Below are 18,593 nucleotides of genomic sequence, written 5' to 3'. Positions count from 1 at the left end.
TGTGTGTGTGTGTGTGTGTGTGTGTTTTAACATTTCTAAAGGGAGATAACATGGTACAGTGGTATGGTGGCCTTTGTATTATAAAGATCAAAGTTTCCTAATTTCTCTGAGTTCAAATATTCTTATTTTTCCAGGATTGGGTTATTTTGATGATCAAGAGCATCTGTAACACATCTGGCATGTAGAAGAAATCGAAAAGAAGATGCTCACTTTCACCTCACCCTGCCCTATTTGTCTCAGATAACATGTATCACCGTCTGATATGCAATAGTACAAGCTCTATACACTTGATGTCTGGATTCTGTGATGAATTCCAGATGCCTAAAACAATGCCTATAATATTGTAGAATGCTCTAAAAATACATGGAGAATGAATGAATTTTTACTACTCCTGCTGTGCCACCCAGAAACCCTGGTAGACTTCTTAACCGTCACTAGCTTTAAACTTTTTGAGGGAAGGAACCCTCCTTAATGCAGCTTCTTTCAGCCTCCACAGAGCATAACACAGTGCTTTGCAAACAGAAGAAGGATGTTGAGAAGTCAACAGCAAGCCATCATGTAATTAACGCTCATATGGAAAAGCAACATAAAATAAATTTAAACAATAAAGTTAAGAGTAACAAAACCTTGGCATTAGCAGCACAAAAGAGCATCAACACCTTAGCCCCCAGCAGCATCCTGGGTCACCACAGATTAATGTGTTGTTTGGTTTAAGATTGCAGCCAACCCACTCAGTACATATCAGTACAGAAAAGGAAGAGGAGAGGAAATAAATCAAATCCATAAGAGGGAACTGCTTTGGTATTAAATGAACCTTTCTTTCTTTTTGTATTCGTTTGCTTATTTTATACTACCGAAGAAGGAATGACCTGCAGATAGATAGAAAGATATAAAGAAATGAATATATATATTCATTATTCATTATGTATATAAAATAAAGAAATATTTATATATATAAAGAAATGAAACAAAATGCTTGGACAAAGTACTGGAAACTATACAAATAAGTAATTAAAGTGATTATACACTGCGGTATTTGGCTTACACTAAGTGAAGTTCTACAGTATAATAAATCTAATGCTGTTTCACTTAGAAAATGAAAAATGCATTGACTTATGTGTGGAAGTGGGGTGGGGTTTCAAGATTGTTACTAAGCAATCAGAAGTATATTTTGGGCTCTCCTGAATTACAGAAAAAGTAGAAGGGAGAGTGGTTAATTACCTGGGTTTCAAAATCCTGCAGCCTGAACTTGAATCTGGGTTCCTTCACTTGCTAGCTCTGCATGATTTCTTTCCAATTTACCTGAGCTCCATGAGAGCTGGTTTTCTCCAGAGCAAGTCATGAGAGACATTGGGGGATGGAAGCTGCAATTTTTTACATCGTAATCTCCAAAGTGATGTACCAACAAGTACATCTGCCATATCGTTGTTGGTCACACAGACCAATCTTAGCACAGTACAGGAAGACTACACAAGAGTATGAGCACTAGCAGGTAGCAGTCATCTTGGAGGCTGGCTACTATCAATGGCTGAAACATCTGGGGGCTGGTGGGTCTCTCTCTCTCTGTCTCTCTCATCAAATGGGCTCTCCATGTAACTAGCTAGCTTGGGCTTCCTTATTGCATGGAAGTCTCAAAGTAACCAGGTTTCTGACAAAGTGATTTGTCTTACCAAGAGTGAGCATTCTAAGGTATAACATGGAAGCTGCCAGTCTTCCTAAGTCCTGGGCTCAGAAATACTGGAAACGACATCTGACAACATCTTATTGGCCCAAGAAGTCACAGAGTCCACCCACTTTCAAGGGTAGGAGAAACAGACTATCTCTTGGCAAGGTTACACTGTAAGAGAAGGTGTTGGATTAGAGAGGTCAGTCATAGGTGTCGTTAGAAATAATCTACCATGTGTGGTAAAGAAGAGTACAAAGAAGAGAGTGGCACTGGGTTTTTGGAAGAAGTTAATACCAAACTAGGCTTTGACACAGAATGAGATCAAATGTTGTAGAGAGGAGGTCCAATGCTGAGAGCTGTTTAAAGACTAAATGCAATGCAGTTGTAATAACAGAAGAGCCATGGAGGCCAAAAAGTATGAGTCACTTGTGGGACGTATGGAAATTTACTTGGCAGGAACAGGAAAGTCACATCAGGGACAGACAAGAGATGTAGACAAAGACAACTGCCAAAGGGCCCTGAATGCTAAACTGAGAACCTACCCTTAAAAGGAGCCTGTATAGGTTCTGTAGGAAATGATGCCCTTAGAAATACGTTTGAAGCGAGGATCTTAACATTTATGAAACATTTACCAGGTACCAGATACATGGCTAAGATTTTACATATATCAGTTTATCCAATTCTTACAGCAAGCCTGCAAGGTAAATACATCTTCCTCATTTTTTTAGATGAAGAAATTGAATCTTAGGGAATTTGAATAACTTGCCAAAGTTTTCAAAGCTAGCAAGTGGCAAATCTGGGTTTTGAATCAGGTCTATTGGAAACCTCATAATCTCAATTCATTCTAGCATTGCCATTATAAAATCTCATGAGAAAGAAATCTTTCCAGGGGACTGGCTTGTAGCCAAGACTGTCATGACATTCAGAGTAACAAGACCATGTTGAGCAGCACTGTGGACAGAAGCAGGCAATGCTGTGAATGGGTGGGCTACATGTCACAGGATTTGGTATGACTATCCATAGATACAAGATGGGACAGAGGAGCCTGTGCAAACATGAGCTGAGGAAAAAACTATTAGAAATAATAAATGTATTCAGTAAAATTGCAGAATACAAAATTAATACATAGAAATCAGTTGCCAAATTATACACTAAAAATGAACTAGCAGGAAGAGAAATTAAGAAAATAATTCCATTTATAATTATACTAAAAATAATAAAATACTTAGGAATAAACTTAACAAAAGAGGTAAGAGACTTGTACTCTGAAAACTATAAAACATTGATGAAAGAAATTGAAAATGACACAAATAAATGGAAGATATTCCATGTTTGTGGATTAGAAGAAGAAACATTGTTCGAATGTCCATACTACCCAAAGCAATCTACAGATTCAATGCAATCTGTATCAAAATACCAACAGCATTTTTCACAGAACTAGAAGAAATAATCCTACAATTTGTATGGAACCACAAAACACCCAAATAGCCAAAGCAATTCTGAGAAAGAAGAACAAAGCTGAAGGTATCATAACCCCAGATTTCAATATATACTACAAAGCTGTAGTAATTAAAACCGTATAGCACTGGCACAAAAATAGACACAAAGATCAACAGAACAGAAAAGAAAGCCCTGAAATAAACCCATGCTTATATGGTCAATTAATCTATGACAAAGGACACAAGAACATAAAATGGGTAAAAGACAGTCTTCTTCAAAAATGGCACTGGAAAGGAGTGCCTGGGTGGCTCAGTCAGTTAAGCAGTCAGCTTTGGCCCAGGTAATGATCTCACGGTTCGTGAGTTCGAGCCCTGTGTCAGGCTCTGTGCTGACAGCTCAGAACCTGGAGCCTGCTTCAGATTCTGTGTCTCCCTCTCTCTCTGCCCCTCCCTTGCTTGCTCTCTCTCTCTCAAAAATAAATAAACATTAAAAAGAAAATTTTTTTAATGGTGCTGGGGAAACCAGACTGCTTACATGCAAAAGAGTGAAATTGGACCACTTTCTCATGCCATACACAAAAATAAGATAAATTAAAGACCTAATGTGAGTCCTAAAGCCATAGAACTCCTAGAAGAAAATACGGGCAATAATTTCTGCTATAAGTTGTAGCAACATTTTTTCCATATGTCTCCTGAGGCAAGGGAAACAAAAGCAAGAATAAACTACTGGGACTGCACCAAAATCAGAAGCTTTTGCACAGCAACGGAAACTCAACAAAACAAAAAGGCAACCTACATAATAGGAGAAGATATTTGATTAAATGATATACCTGATAAGGGGCTAATATCCAAAATATATAAAGAACTTAAACAACTCAACATCAAAAAACAAATAATCTGATTAAGAAATGGGCAGAGGACCTGAATACACATGGGCTGAGGGATCTGGTAGACATAGCCAGAGGAGCCGCCCTGGGTGAGAAGGCAAAGCAGAGCAAGTCTCTAGATTTCAGGGAGTTCTTGTAGAGGAGGACCCTAGACCCTCTCTGTCAATGTTTCCTGCTTTGACTCATATTGCAGCTTTAGGAAGAACTTGTATAGGGCAGTGAGGGAGGACAACATCCCACCAGAGAGCCAGTCAGCTGAATCAACTCTGGTGCCGAATGGAGGTCAAGAGGCAGGCGTTGGTGACAAATATTGCATCCAGACTGCCCTTACAACTAGGGTTCAGTTGCTCACTTTCACCTTTAGACCAAGACTAGATGGCTTTGTTGTGACTCTCTTTTGGCTATGCTCCTCTTCATGAGATGATGAGTCAACCAGACCAAAGAGATCTGTCCACCTGGAACCCATTCCCCATATCTAAATATCTGGCATCCCAGAATTCCCTGCTCAAATGTCTTGAACTTACTTTCAGGGTCTCCACAGTCCTCTTATCTGGGTCTTTCCTTCCTAGGGTAAACTCTGCCACTCCTCTATGCCTCCCTAGAGCTGAGGGATAGCCTGAGAAACTGTCATTTTATATGCCATTAAATGGCATATAAAAGCAGCTTGGATGTGAAGTTAGAATGTCCATATGCATCTGCACGGTGCCATTTGCAATGATGATAAAACCAGATGAAGAAGAGAAAGGGTCTGATAGGGACTGGAGCAGAATTCACAAAATTTGAGGTTCTAAATTTGAACCTGGACTTCCAGTTTGATCCTGAAGGTATACTTACAAAAGGTAGGAGGATGGAGCATATTTTACCTAACATCAGTTAGGATCTATAATGTTAAATATTTAGATGTGCAGAGTGTGAGCCCCTGTTGGTATTCTCACCCAAGATACTCAGAGGGGGCCTATGAAACCTGACTTGGACACAAGCTTGAAGGGGATGTTAGTACACCTGCTCTCTCGCCTCTGCTCCTCCCAGTCAGCTGGACTCAGAGGTCACTCTGCCTGACAGTCCCCACACTCCATTCCCCAGGCCTGACGATGGCAGTTCTCAGCCATGTGCTTTGAGACAGGCAGAATGCTGCTTAGGCTAAAGGCTATGCTGCCGTAACTTCCTCTACTTCCCAAAGCAGATGATTTTTAACTGTACTGTCTCCCTAGTTTCTCAGTTTGAAAACATGTCAAGAAGAGTAGCATTCACAATAATCCCTGCAACCTTTCAAGGCAGCCAGCACTGCAAGGTTACACACTGTAAACGAGGATTGAGCTGTTTCCACCACACCTCTCCTACCTCTCCAACTTACCAGAGGCGAAGGGAGACTTGTTTTCCACACTCGACAGGTGCAAATGTGCTTGAAAGAAGCATCCAGGATTTAAAATGTTACCTCTCCACCATATTCTTTCTCTCCAGGGTTGCTTTCCTGGTGCCAACTCCCTATATCAGCCTACAAATGTCATTCAAAACAAGTCTTCACAGAATTTAATATTATACTTCTAGGCAAGTGAATAATCTGCGCACAAAGACCCCTTCTGCATCTTCTACTGGGTTATATCAAAGACATTTTCTGTTGCACACTATTCAGTAGCCTTTGAAGAAAATCCTATACAATACATCCGTTTTATAATTCAGAACCAGAAAACAGTTTGTTTTACTGGAATGATTCCTTTAAACCATTGACTTTTTAACCCCTTACGTTTCCTTTTTGTGTTGGCTGCTAAGAATCTCAGAATAAAATGTAATATTCTTAGTAATTGCCTAGTTCCAGTTTTCCGATTCAATTATCTCCTGTGTCTCTGTGTCAATATGATACTAACCTCAGTTATTTCACCTTTATTTTTAACTATTCTACTGTATATGTGTTTTATGTGTGTTTTTACCATCAAATGTTAATTTTTTTTGGGAGGGAGGTTGATGTATATAGCTTATTATAAGTAAATAAACTTATAAGTACATGCCTAATTATTTTATTATGCTGTTTTTTTTGTATAAAAGATGCCATCACTATTGATAACTAGTATGGGAATATGTATCTTGAATATCGGTAGCAGTGAGTTAGACAGTGATACCCATTTTCTCTTTCTCTCTCCTTTTAAGTTATAAAAGTCTATAGAAGAATAGGCATATACTCACATGATATGGCAGAGGGATTGGCTACTCTTCTAACCACTGACACCATCCTGCATAAGTAGTTAGCCCTGAGTTGCTTATATATACAAGGAGGGTGTTGGACCAGTGAAGATCCCTTTCAGTTGTAATGTTTTCTATTCCATGCATTGAAACTTAACCAACTAGAGGAAATAACCTGCACATAAATGAGATGACCTCTGGTTTTCCTGCTTGGTCATCTGACATGCTCCAGGAGACTCAACCTTCCTATGGAAGAGACCTGAGCAACTCCAGGACTGGGACCATCAGAGCTTCCGAACTGAGCCATGTCATAGGCAGCAACCAGTCACCAATATATTTTTTTTAAGTTTATTTATTTATTTAGAGAGTGTGAGTGGGGGCGGGGGGCAGAGAGAGAGAGGAAGAGAGAAGGAATTCCAAGCAAGCTCCACACTGTCAGTGCAGAGCCCCATGTGGGGCTCGAACTCACAAACTGGGAGATCATGACCTGAGCCGAAGTCAAGAGTTGGACGCTTATTCAACCGAGCCACCCAGGCACCCTGACCATTGTTGAACACTAATCAGGAAATGAAGGACAGGGGAGGAAGCCCATGCTGACCACACTTGGGTAAGTAGACTTAGGGCATCATCAGTCTCATCCCATTCTCCAGAGTGTGGCTATTTCTTCTGCCGGCCTGAATGTCTAGCCCTGTGTAAAGCACTTGCTAAAAATATTGATAATAATAATAAATAGTCAATATCATTTTAGACACACTAAAATGTGAGCTGTTGAGAAATGAAGCTTTACATACTATGTTGAGCTGTGCTACTGTTTCTTCTGCAAAAGAGGAGACCAAAGTGAAGTTTCACATGCCCTTATCTGAGCGTTTACAAAGCAAAGGTGCATATTGACTCAATTATGGGATTCGTCTTAGCTGTTAGAGTTCTTCATTAATAAAAAAGGGAGATGATAGATGTAGTCTGAGCTGCCTTGCCGAAAGTTTACCCTTCTCACAGAGAATTCACAAGCTACCCAAGAATTATGCGAAATATAAAAGCATTTAATTCCATCTTAGTTTTTGCCATTAGTTCAGAGTATACTGAGAATACTCTTCCTTTAGATACTAAGATAGGTTCAATTGCTCTTTCAGATTCATGTTTTCAGTGAATGATGTGAGTGACACGATAGTTTCCACAGTGTTATCACTCACTATGTGCCTGGAGCTTTTTGTACCTTATTTATCATTTATATGACAACTCTGCAATGTAAATATTATTACACCTACATAACCTTCATTTTCCAGATATCGAAACTGAGGCTCCATAGAAGTTAAGCTATATAACAGGTAAGTGCTAAATCTGGGATTCTGGCCAAGAACTTCCTGGCTCCAAAACCCAGGCGATTTCCACCATGGAGCACTCTCCTATAATCCTCAAGCCCCCTGCTTCCAGCTTAAGGAAGAGCCTTTTATTTATGTATTCCTTCATTCACTCAAACATCTGGTTTGCACAATTAGTATAGCAGGCCTTATACACAGTGCAAGAAGAGGAGTAAATAAGAAGATATGGTCCCTACCCCTAGAGAAATCATAGTATTTTCTTTTGTGCAAGTTAATCATTAATAAAAAATGTGTTCTTTAAATATTCATAATTAATTATGTCACTTAATAATATGTACTTATATTCCATCTTGTCCCAAAGGAAAGACTTTAGAAACCAGAAACAAATATACTTAGAGACTTCTGACTAGATTTGCTTTGGGTCTTATGACCTGATGAATAAACTACCTTTTATCTTACTCAGGCCGGGCTATGAGGACAGATTCCATATAGTACCTCAGGGAATTCAGGGCAGCAAGTCCCCTTTTGAGAGGCTGAAAAGCAATAGTTGGGAAAGGCCCTGGGTAAGCTGCTAAATTACTGAAGTACTTCTACACCTCCTGTAAAGAATAGGGGCACCTGGGTGGCTCAGTTGGTTGAGCCTCTGACTTTGCTTCAGGTCATGATCTTAGGGTTTGTGAGTTCCAGCCCCGCTTTGGGCTCTGTGCTGACAGTTCAGAGCCTGGCGCCTGCTTTGGTCTCTGTGTCTCCTTCTCTCTCTGCCCCTCCCCTGCTCTCGCTCTGTTTCTCAAAATTAAATAAACGTTTCAAAAATTTTTTAAAGAATAGAACAGAGGCTGAACTGAGCAGCAGATGTAATTAATAATATAATTTCTAATGTCAACTCAATAATTCATGCTGATTGCTGTAGAATGTCACTTTGACCACTAACAAATGGGTCTGCTGTTGGAGTGTGACCTAGGTAATAACAGAGATATGGAATATATTAACATCTGAGGTGGTCTTTTATGGGTTAGGCAATTTTGGAATGTAATTGCTATTTGATCAACAGACGTGTGGAGAGGATTCAGCACCGTGAAAGAGGAGTACAGTTTCATACTTATAGAAACTGGGATTCACCCGAGACAGTGTCGAGCTGCAGAGTCGGGTGACAGGACCCGATGGCAGCCCTGGTGGCATGGAGATCAAGGTGACAGTGGCAGCCGGGGACAATGAGGGCTTGCCTGCCGCCTGGGAGCCAGCCAGCATTGTTGGAGTGGCAGCCCAGACAGAGGCGTAGGTGACATGGGAAGTGGGGTGCCACTGTTGACAGAACCTGGGACACAGTTTCTCTGAGTCTGCATTGTCTGGAAAGCGCTGGAATCAAGCGTGTGCCTAGCTGTGATGTGTGGGCAGTGCGCATAGCACACTACAAGAGAGCCCCAGAGGCAGGGACCAAAAGATGACCAATTTAACAGGGAAGCTCTTAGCAGAGTTTCATACAAACCTTTCACCAAAGGGTGGCTCTGACGGGGGCATCACTTAGCCTGTGACAGCCAGGTCAGACAGAAGACCACACTTGCAATATTTAAAATTCAACAAAACATTTCCAAACTATTAGAATGGTTCAGTGAATAATTTGCAAAACTGCATGGTGTGCAGTTGTATGCTATATTGTTTAGATGAATTAGGGAACAGAAGAGAATTTTTAAATGCTTGATTTATTTACTAATGTATATTTCTATGCTGATTATTCAGTATTGTTAAGTATTTTGAATATTCCCCCTGGAAAGGCTCCAGAGTGGAGCCAGCAAATGGTCCAGGAGCTCTGTCCACTCCAGGAGGCACATTTCTAAGCTAGACTACCCTGAGAGGGCCAACCAGCAGGGTGCTCTCACCACCTGCAAGGTACCTCCTAGAAGGGTGCAAAGTGATTGCTCTGAGCCATATATGTACCAAGAATGCATCCTTTTTTGATGCGCAATACATCATTATTTGAGTAAATTAGTGGTGCTTACTCCTATGGGTCCCTTTCATTTTTTAAATTTTTTTAACATTTATTAATCTTTGAGAGACAGAAAGAGAGACAGAGCATGAGCGGGGAAGGGGTAAGGAGAGGGAGACACAGAATCTGAAGCAGGCTCCAGGCTCTGAGCTGTCAGCACAGAGCCTGATGCGGGGCTTGAACTCATGAACTGTGAGATCATGACCTGACCAAAGTCAGAAGCTCATCCAACTGAGCCACCCAGGTGCCCCATCCTATGGGTCCCTTTCATTGCTAAGGTAATCCATGCCCAGAAGGGATCTACCTCTTTGAATCCGCAATCCATTACTTGTAGAATGCTCTGTTCCTAGTGAGTCTATGAAGTGCCCCAAGGCCCCTTTCTTCTCTAAAAGCTCTTAGATGGGTGGGCAAACAACTCCTAAGATGCAAATTTTTTCCAAAAAGAACTTTACAGGAATAAAGTAAACCAAGCCTCTGATCAAAGCTATCTGTGTTGCTGGAAAATTATTAAACCAAGCCAAAATATGTAAATATTCTTTCGTATATAGGGTCTCTTGACAGTTGCAGGTATTAAGAAATAGTCTTTTTTTTTTTTTAGTCTGTTGGAATTCACTTGAATTTTAAAAAGAAACAGATAATCTTTAAAATCTTTACCTTTCATATGCTTTCCCTGACCCTTCAACCTTATGATATAGTCAGCATAGAAACTGGGTCAGAGGTCTGGATCGAAATCTGCCTCTGGGACTGAAGGGCTCTGTTCAATCAAATTCTGAACAGAAGTGACTGATGCAGAGACTAAACCTGTTCAAGAACTTGCTCTGATTAGAGACCGTGGTTGATGGTTCTACCCAGAGATCTCCTTCAGTAAAGATGTCAGATTGAATACTAAACTTACACTCAGGTTTTTATCCTAAAGTAAACATCACATGGTAAATGGTAATGGAATGGACAGTTGCAGGTTAAGCAGAATATTTTTAAAGCAAATTCTTCGTGAACCGGTGGAAGGGCCAAATATTTGTTTACCTGTCTCTGAAATTACATATGCTTATTGCGTAGGGTGGATAAAAATGGCGAGAGCTTTGTTATTGGCATTACAATTACAGGAAGAGAGTGGGTGTTTTCACTCTAATAAATACTTTTTATCATTGTATTTAGAGTCAGGGGTTCCTCAGATTCTGGTTGGGAAATCACTGTGATGCCAGTTAAATGCAAATTCCTCTGCCCCACCGCCTGTACAAAACGACTCTCTGGGAGTGTAATTGGAGAATCTGCATTTTAACAAGAGCAGTGAGATTTGAGAATATTTGTTCTATAAGACAGGGACTGATGACATTCATTCATTCATGATAGTCATCCATTTGTTCACACCACAGGCATTTACTAAGTGCATTCTCCTGAGTGCTAGAAATGTAGAAATAAATAAAACGTAGTTTATGTTCTCTAGCAGTTTTAAGGTCTGGATTTAATTTCCATGAGTGTTTCTCAACTGGAGGCAATATTGCCCCCCTGGGGACAGTTGGCAATTTCTGGAAACATTTTTGGTCGTCATGTTTGGGGATGGGTGGAGGCATCTACTGAGTAGAGTCTAGGAAGCTGTTATACATCCTACAGTGGATGGAAGTTCTCTCCCAAGCAAAACAAAAATAATCTACCCCAAAATGTTAGTAGTGCTTAGGGTGAGAATCTCTGTTTTGCACTGTACTGATTTGTTCAGCCAGGCCAATCATTGGAATCATCTGGAAACTTTGCAAATACCCACACCTACCAAATTTTTGTGTCACAAATGTGCATCTGTATTCAAAACTGTGACTGAAACATAAACGTGTGGGCCATGATAATTAGAAGCTAGAGGTAAACAAATCCTGATTTATAGTGTGAACAACAGAAGGAACTTTCACCTGTGCCATCACAAGACTTAGCAACATAATATGGTTACCCTACTGACCTGATTTCATAAATAAAGATATACTGCCTGTTTGGGGATTATCTCTACATTGTTCGATTAACCAATAGTCCAGATGATACTTATTGTATTTAAACTTTTTAAAACTTTATGTATTTATTTTTGAGAGAGAGAGAGAGAGAGACAGTGCGAGCAGGGGAGGGGCAGAGAGAGAGGGAGTCCCACACCACTAGCATGGAGCCCGATTCAAAGCTTAAACTCATGAACTTTGAGATCATGACCTGACCCAAAACCAAGAAAGCCACCCACACATCCCCAGATGGTATTTAATAAACAATTTACCATCCTTAAAAAAATGCTATGCAGGCATTTGGGTACCTCAATCGTTTAAGCTCTGGACTCTGGTTCAGGTCATGATCTCACGGTTCCTGAGTTCAAACCCCACAATGGACGGTCTGCTGTCAGCACAGAGCCCAATTCAGATCCGCGTTCCCCCTCGCTATCTGCCCCTCACCCGCTCGCACGCACTCTCTCTCTCTCTCTCTCTCTCTTTCATTCTCTTTCTCAAAAAAAAAAAAAAAAAATACTGTGGACTTCCACTTCCAGCCAAGATGGCATAACAGGAATTGGATTTACCTTCCCTTCTGAAACAACAACAAAAACCCACACAAAATATATGAAAAAGACAGTTTTCAAGAGAGTGACCATTAGGCCATGAAGGACAGTTGATCCTGGGGGACAAAAACAAACATGGGGAGAGCCCTGTCTCCAACCAGCTGCCTAGAGAATTGCTAAGGTGTGATGCAGGGTAGGGAACTGCAGGTGACACTGGCAGATTTCCTGAACTGAGGACTCATTGCTTTTGCAGGAAAGAGTACCAGAAAAGCTACAGACACCTGCAAAGGAATTCCCTTAAATACTCAGTTGAGCACCACATGCGTGTGGGAAACCACCTGAGTCCAGGGAGAGAACCACCTGAGAGGATTAGAGGTAAGAGCACACGAGGCTCACAAGCCACAGGAAACAATGCCTGTTCCCACCAGCCAGATGGAAAGCCTCCTGGGAGGCTGGTGGGGGGGGGGGGGAAGATGGGGGGGTGCATACAGGGGATCCTGCCTTCGTATCGAAGAATAATCAATCCTAGATGAGCACTGGACTAGTCCCACATACAAGATCTTAAAAGCAACGTCCAAAAAGGATCAAACTGTTTCTAAGAACTTAACAGCATCCCAGAACAAAGCCCAAGAATACCCACTGATGGGGGCACCTGGGTGGCTCAGTTGGTTAAGCGACTAACTTTGGCTCAGGTCATGATCTCGCAGTCCATGAGTTCAAGCCCCGCGTCGGGCTCTGTGCTGACAGCTCAGAGCCTGGAGCCTGTTTCAGATTCTATGTCTCCCTCTCTTTGACCCTCCCCTGTTCATGCTCTGTCCCTCCCTGTCTCAAAAATAAATAAAACGTTAAAAAAGAAAGAAAAAAAAAGAATACCCACTGATGTAGTAATTAATAGACAAGAAAATGCAAAGAGGTCTTAAAGCTCTGATTCAGATGTTCAAAGAGTTAAGAAGAGCTATGGGTGATATAAGTGAAATTATACAATAATATATTAAAGGAAATCTATTAAGACCAAGTGGAGTTTATTGTAGGAAAGCAAGATGGGCTTATCATTTTAAAATCAATCAATTCACCATATTCACAAATTAAAAACAACTCTTAAAAACTGAGAATAAACAGGGTTGATGGGGGGTGGGAGGGAGGGGAAAGTGGGTGATGGGCATTGAGGAGGGCACCTGCTGGGATGAGCACTGGGCGTTGTATGGAAACCAATTTGACAATAAATTTCATATTAAAAAAAACCTAAAAACAAAGCCAGGCGATTATGTCAATTCACCCAAACAAAAGCATTTAACAAAATCCACCATCTGTTTAGGAATATAACTTTCAACAAACTAGGATTAGAAGGGAACTTGCTCAACTCCATATAAAGGACATCTATGAAAAACACAGCTAACATCATACTCAATGAATGTTTCCTCCCTAAGATGAGGAACGGGTCAATTCTCACCACTTCTGTTCAACAGTGCACTGAAAGTTCTAGCCAGTGAATGAAAAAGAAAACAAAATAAATAAAATGTACTCAGATTAAAAAAGAAGGACATGTATCTATGTAATTATCTATGTATAGACTATCCAAAGTTTGAGAACACTCCCTGACTGTAAGACTTATTATAAAGCTATGACATTCAAGACAGTGTGGTATTGATGTCAAGATAGACAAATAAATAAATGTAATAGAGCCTGGAAATAGACTTACCCAGATATGGAAAACATCCTAGAAAAAGGCATAGAGGCAAATCAGTGGAGAAAAGATTGCCTAGAAAAGCTGACAGTGTGGGGCCAGATCAATTGGTTATCTATGTGCAAAAAGATCAACTTGAATCCATATCTTACGCCATATATAACAAATAACACAAAATGGATCATAGACCTAAATGAAAAACCTCAAGTTATAAATATTATTTTCTTAAAATTTTTTAATGTTTATTTTATTTTTGAGAGAGAGATAATCAGGGGAGACAGAGACAGAATCTGAAGCAGGCTCCAGGCTGTGAGCTGTCAGCACAGAGCCCCACATGGGGCTTGAACCCATGAACCATGAGTTCATGACCTGAGCTGAACTTGAATGGCTAACAGACTGAGCCACCCAGGTGCCCCAAAGTTATGAATATTCTTGAAGAAACATAGGTGAAATGTTTTGTGACCTTGGGTCAAAGTCTTCTTACATATGACACCAAAAATAGGATTCATTAAAGAAGAAATCAGTAAGTTGGGTTTCATCAAAATTAAAACCTTAGGCTTTTAGAATGTACTATTAAGAGAATGAAAAAGCAAATGACAAGCTGGCAGAAAAATATTTTATAATCATAGATTTCATGAGGGTCTTGTATCTAGAATACACAAAGAATTTTCAAAACTCAATAAGGAAGCAAAGAACTCAGTTGTTCTTTTGGTTTTTTTTTTACTTAAGGGCAAAAGATTTGGGTGCCTGGGTAGCTCAGTTGAGCATTTGACTTTGGCTCAGGCCATGATCTCATGGTTATTCATGAGCATGAGCCCCGTTTCTCTTTCTCCGTCTCTCTCTCTCTCTGCCCCTCATGGGATACTCTCTCTTGGCCCCTTGCTCACTTGTGCCCTCACTCTTTCTCTCAAAAAAAAAAAAAAAAAAAAAAAAAAAAAAAAAAAAAAAAAAGGTGGAGGGCAAAAGATTTAAGAAGCCTTTACTAAAGAAGAAATTTATTTCCCAAGAAGGCAAGGGCTCCTTTCAATCCACATCCTCACCAACACTTGTTATTTCTTATCCATTGATTTTAGCCATTCTGGCAGGTGTGAGGTGATATCTCATTGGGTTTTGATTTGCATTTCCCTGATGATGAGTGATGTTGATCATCTTCCCATGTGTCTGTTTGCAGTTGGCTCTTTCTTTTTTTTTTTTTTTTTTGAGTTGTACACATCAGATGATCTAGTCATTCCCCTCTTTGGTATGTATGTATGTATGTATGTAATTTAAATGTTTATTTATTTTTGAGTGAGAGAGAGACACACACAGAGTGTGAGCAGGGGAGGGGCAGAGGGAGAGAGAAAGAGAGGGAGAGACAGAATCTGAAGCAGGCTCCAGGCTCTGAGCTGTCAGCACAGAGCCCAACATGAGGCTTGAGCCCACAAACCAAGAGATCATGACTTGGGACAAAGTCAAACCCTTAATCAACTAAGCCACCCAAGTGCCCTGGTATTATTTACACAAATGAAAGTATATGCCATGCAAAGAAAGACCTGTACACGAATGTGTATAGCAGCTTTGCTTGTAAAAGGAAAATTCTGGAAGTAATAAAAATATCCACCAAGACGTGAATGGATAACCAAACTTCAGTGTGTCCATACAATGCAACAGCACCCAACAATAAAAGGAATGGACTGCTGGTAAACATTACAATACACATAAATCTTAAAATAATTATTCTGAGTGAAATAAGCGAGATTTAAAAAAGGTGTAAATACTGTATAATGCCATTTATATAAAATTTTAAAAATGAAAACCAACCTATAAAAAGGCGATCAGGGGTTACCTGGGGATGAGTGATGCAGATAGAGGTAGGAGAGAGTGATTACAAAGGGGCACAAGAAAAGTTTGGGGGTCAACAGATTTGATCTTTACCTGTGGTGATGGGTGGTCATGGCTGTGACATATGTTATAATGTATCAAATGATATGCTTTTAAATAGGTTCAGTTTATTGTATGCTAATTATGCATCACTGAAACTTTTTTTTTGTAACCTGGGCTGAAAGCAAGTGTCTGGATGGCTGCCCTCTAACAGAAGTGCTTGTCCACCGGTGCTCTTCATTCACCGCCTGCGACAGCCAGTCCCACCTCCCCAGGGACGTCCTCCATCTTGCCCTCTGTAGGGCCTTCCGCTCTTTCTATGAACATCTCCTGCTCTCTCCTAGACATCATCTTTATTTTTATTTTGAGCTTTCAAAATAAATACATTACTTGGCCTTATTACCCCCCTCCTTTCCTTTGATTCTTGAAATACCTATGATTTGGCTTCCTACCTGAAGTTGTCACTGATTAATTCCTCAAAAGTTACCGTTATCGGGGTGCCTGGGTGGCTCAGTCGGTTGAGTGTCTGACTTCGGCTCAGGTCATGATCTCACGGTCCGTGAGTTCGAGCCCCGCGTCGGGCTCTGTGCTGACAGCTCAGAGCCTGGAGTCTGCTTCAGATTCTGTGTCTCCCTCTCTCTCTGACCCTCCCCCGTTCATGCTGTCTCAAAAATAAATAAACATTAAAAAAATTTTTTTTAAAAGTTACCATTATCTTTCCCATCTCCAAAAGCAAACGGCCTTTTCTAAGTCCTTATCTCTTGGTTATGGTTTCCATTCTTGATCTGCGTTTTGATAATGTTATTTGCCTCCCCAGTGGGTCCAAGTAAATCACCATTCTGGTGTTGTAGCAGGATTCTTGCAGAGAGTGGTGACACACAGGCTTTTCCTTCCAGGAAGCAACTTCATTCCTGCCGGCACCACAGTTGCACTTGTACCCAAAGAACTGAGTCCCAAACTCCACACGGCGTAGTTTTTAATATATTTTTTTACTTCTTTGTCTCCCGTATATGGTAACGCACAAACAGGCAGTCTGATTAAGTGGTCTTATGTTACAGGTCATGAGGAATGTCACCTATGCATATAGCCTGCTTGCCTTGAGGTTGTTTTCTTTCCTTAGGGAGGGGACGCTACCACAGTGTTACTCGTTCCTCTTGTATTCTTCAATGTGTGCAATTTATGGGTTTCCTCTTTACATTCTACACATGAGTCATACCCTCAAATAGAACTTGGATGGCCAAATCCTAATGCTTAAAACTTGTCAAGGTGCTTTCTACTTAGGCTGCCAGGTCAATATGCATAACATGTAGTTAGCGTTGGATCACAGGTCAACAACGAATGTTTCGTGTAAGTATGTCCCAAATATTTCATGGAGCATACTTATACTAAAAAAAAAATTGTTGTTTACCTGAAATTCAAAGGTATCTGGGTAGCCTGCATTTTTGTCTGCTAAATACGAGAACACTATTTCTCCCTCATGCTGGAGTTATCATCGTTGAAAATGCCTTAAGTTTTCCAGATTTCACTTGAGTCTCTCATCTGGAAAAATGCTGTCTTTTTTAACTCTGCCCACCACAATCACCCCTTCTCCAAGCTCAGGTCTTCTCTGATCATCCCAAGGTACCGTCTCACTTGTCCCTTCTCTGAAGAGGTCTCCTTCCAAATGTTCTTTATCTCAGCTCTTGGGGGTTATAATCCTCGGATCTTGTTTCTGCTGAGTCTCACTTTTGATGGATAGTTATTTTGTGTAGTTTGTAGTTTTGGTTTAGGAGTTCACTTTCTTTCTTTCTTTTTTTTTTCTTTAAGAGTCAAATTTGCTCTAAATTGTGAAAGTAGTTTTTGTTCTGATTCTGCTGAGCGCTACAGAGGGGTTCACCTACCTAGAAATAAGGTTTTTATTTTTTTAATGTTTATTTATTTTTGAGAGAGAGAGATAGACAGAGTATGAACAGGGGAGGGACAGAGAGGCAGGGAGACACAGGAAGCAGGCTGCAGGCTCTGAGCTGTCAGCACAGAGCCCAACGGGGGGCTGGAGCTCACAAACCACGAGATCATGACCTGAGCTGAAGTTGGATGCTTAACCGGCTGAGCCACTCAGGTGCCCCAAGTTTTGTTTTTAGAGACACAGAAATGACGTTTTGGTTTCTCACAGAACCTTTTTCCTCCTCTGAAAGACCTAGAAAAAGACATAATTCATTCTCTTTTCTCTGAGTGGGAAGGTGAATTGCTCTTTATCTATGAGGCGATGCTGTCCAGAGTCCCCACTTTCTGCCAACAGCCTTGGGTGCGGTTTGATCCCTGGCAGAGGCCCAAGCCCATCCTCTCCTTCCCGCACACTTGTTAGAGCTGTCCTCAACCCAAGCCCCAGTCGTCAGATCTCTCATCCGGGTCCACCTTCCTGTCCTGAGGTATCTGTGTACTGCAATCACTTTGAGGTCTTGCTTTACTTTTCTGCCATAGATTTCTCTTCATCTCTTTTGGATTCAGCTATCTATAAGAATATTTTCTTCGTTGCCGCTTCGCCAGTATTTCGGTGTTTCCACAGAAATTTCTGTGGGAGGTACAGCTGTAGAGTCTGCTTTGTCTGGTTACTCTTTGTGTCCTTGGCTAAGTGCCTCTGCTAGACTGGAAGCCTCCACAGGGCAGGGGTCCTGTCTTACCCTTTTCAGCACACAACCTCCCACCTAATAGAGCCTCAGTAATTATTTGTGTGGTGAATGGTACAATGCTGGGCTTATTAATGTTTGTTGGCTGGAGGTTGACTAAAAGTATATGGGGGGAAAAAAACTTCATTTGTACACTTCAGTGCACTTAGCACAGTACCACCTACAGCCTCCTTTTATTAGCAGCACTGGTGTGTGTGTGTGTGTGTGTGTGTGTGAGAGAGAGAGAGAGAGAGAGAGACCGGGGTTGGGGGGTGGAATTTGCTGAGCTGATTCCCACTTGAAGAAATATCTTTGAATTTTTAGATCAGTAGTTATCAATCTTTTTCCATGCCCACTCACCTGAGGTACACCGTCATTTCCAACTATAGGTGGCTTACCTCATTGTCACCGTA

Source organism: Panthera uncia, assembly GCF_023721935.1.
Source record: "Panthera uncia isolate 11264 chromosome A1 unlocalized genomic scaffold, Puncia_PCG_1.0 HiC_scaffold_17, whole genome shotgun sequence".
Lineage (NCBI taxonomy): Eukaryota > Metazoa > Chordata > Mammalia > Carnivora > Felidae > Panthera > Panthera uncia.
Note: the sequence above shows the minus strand (reverse complement) of the source record.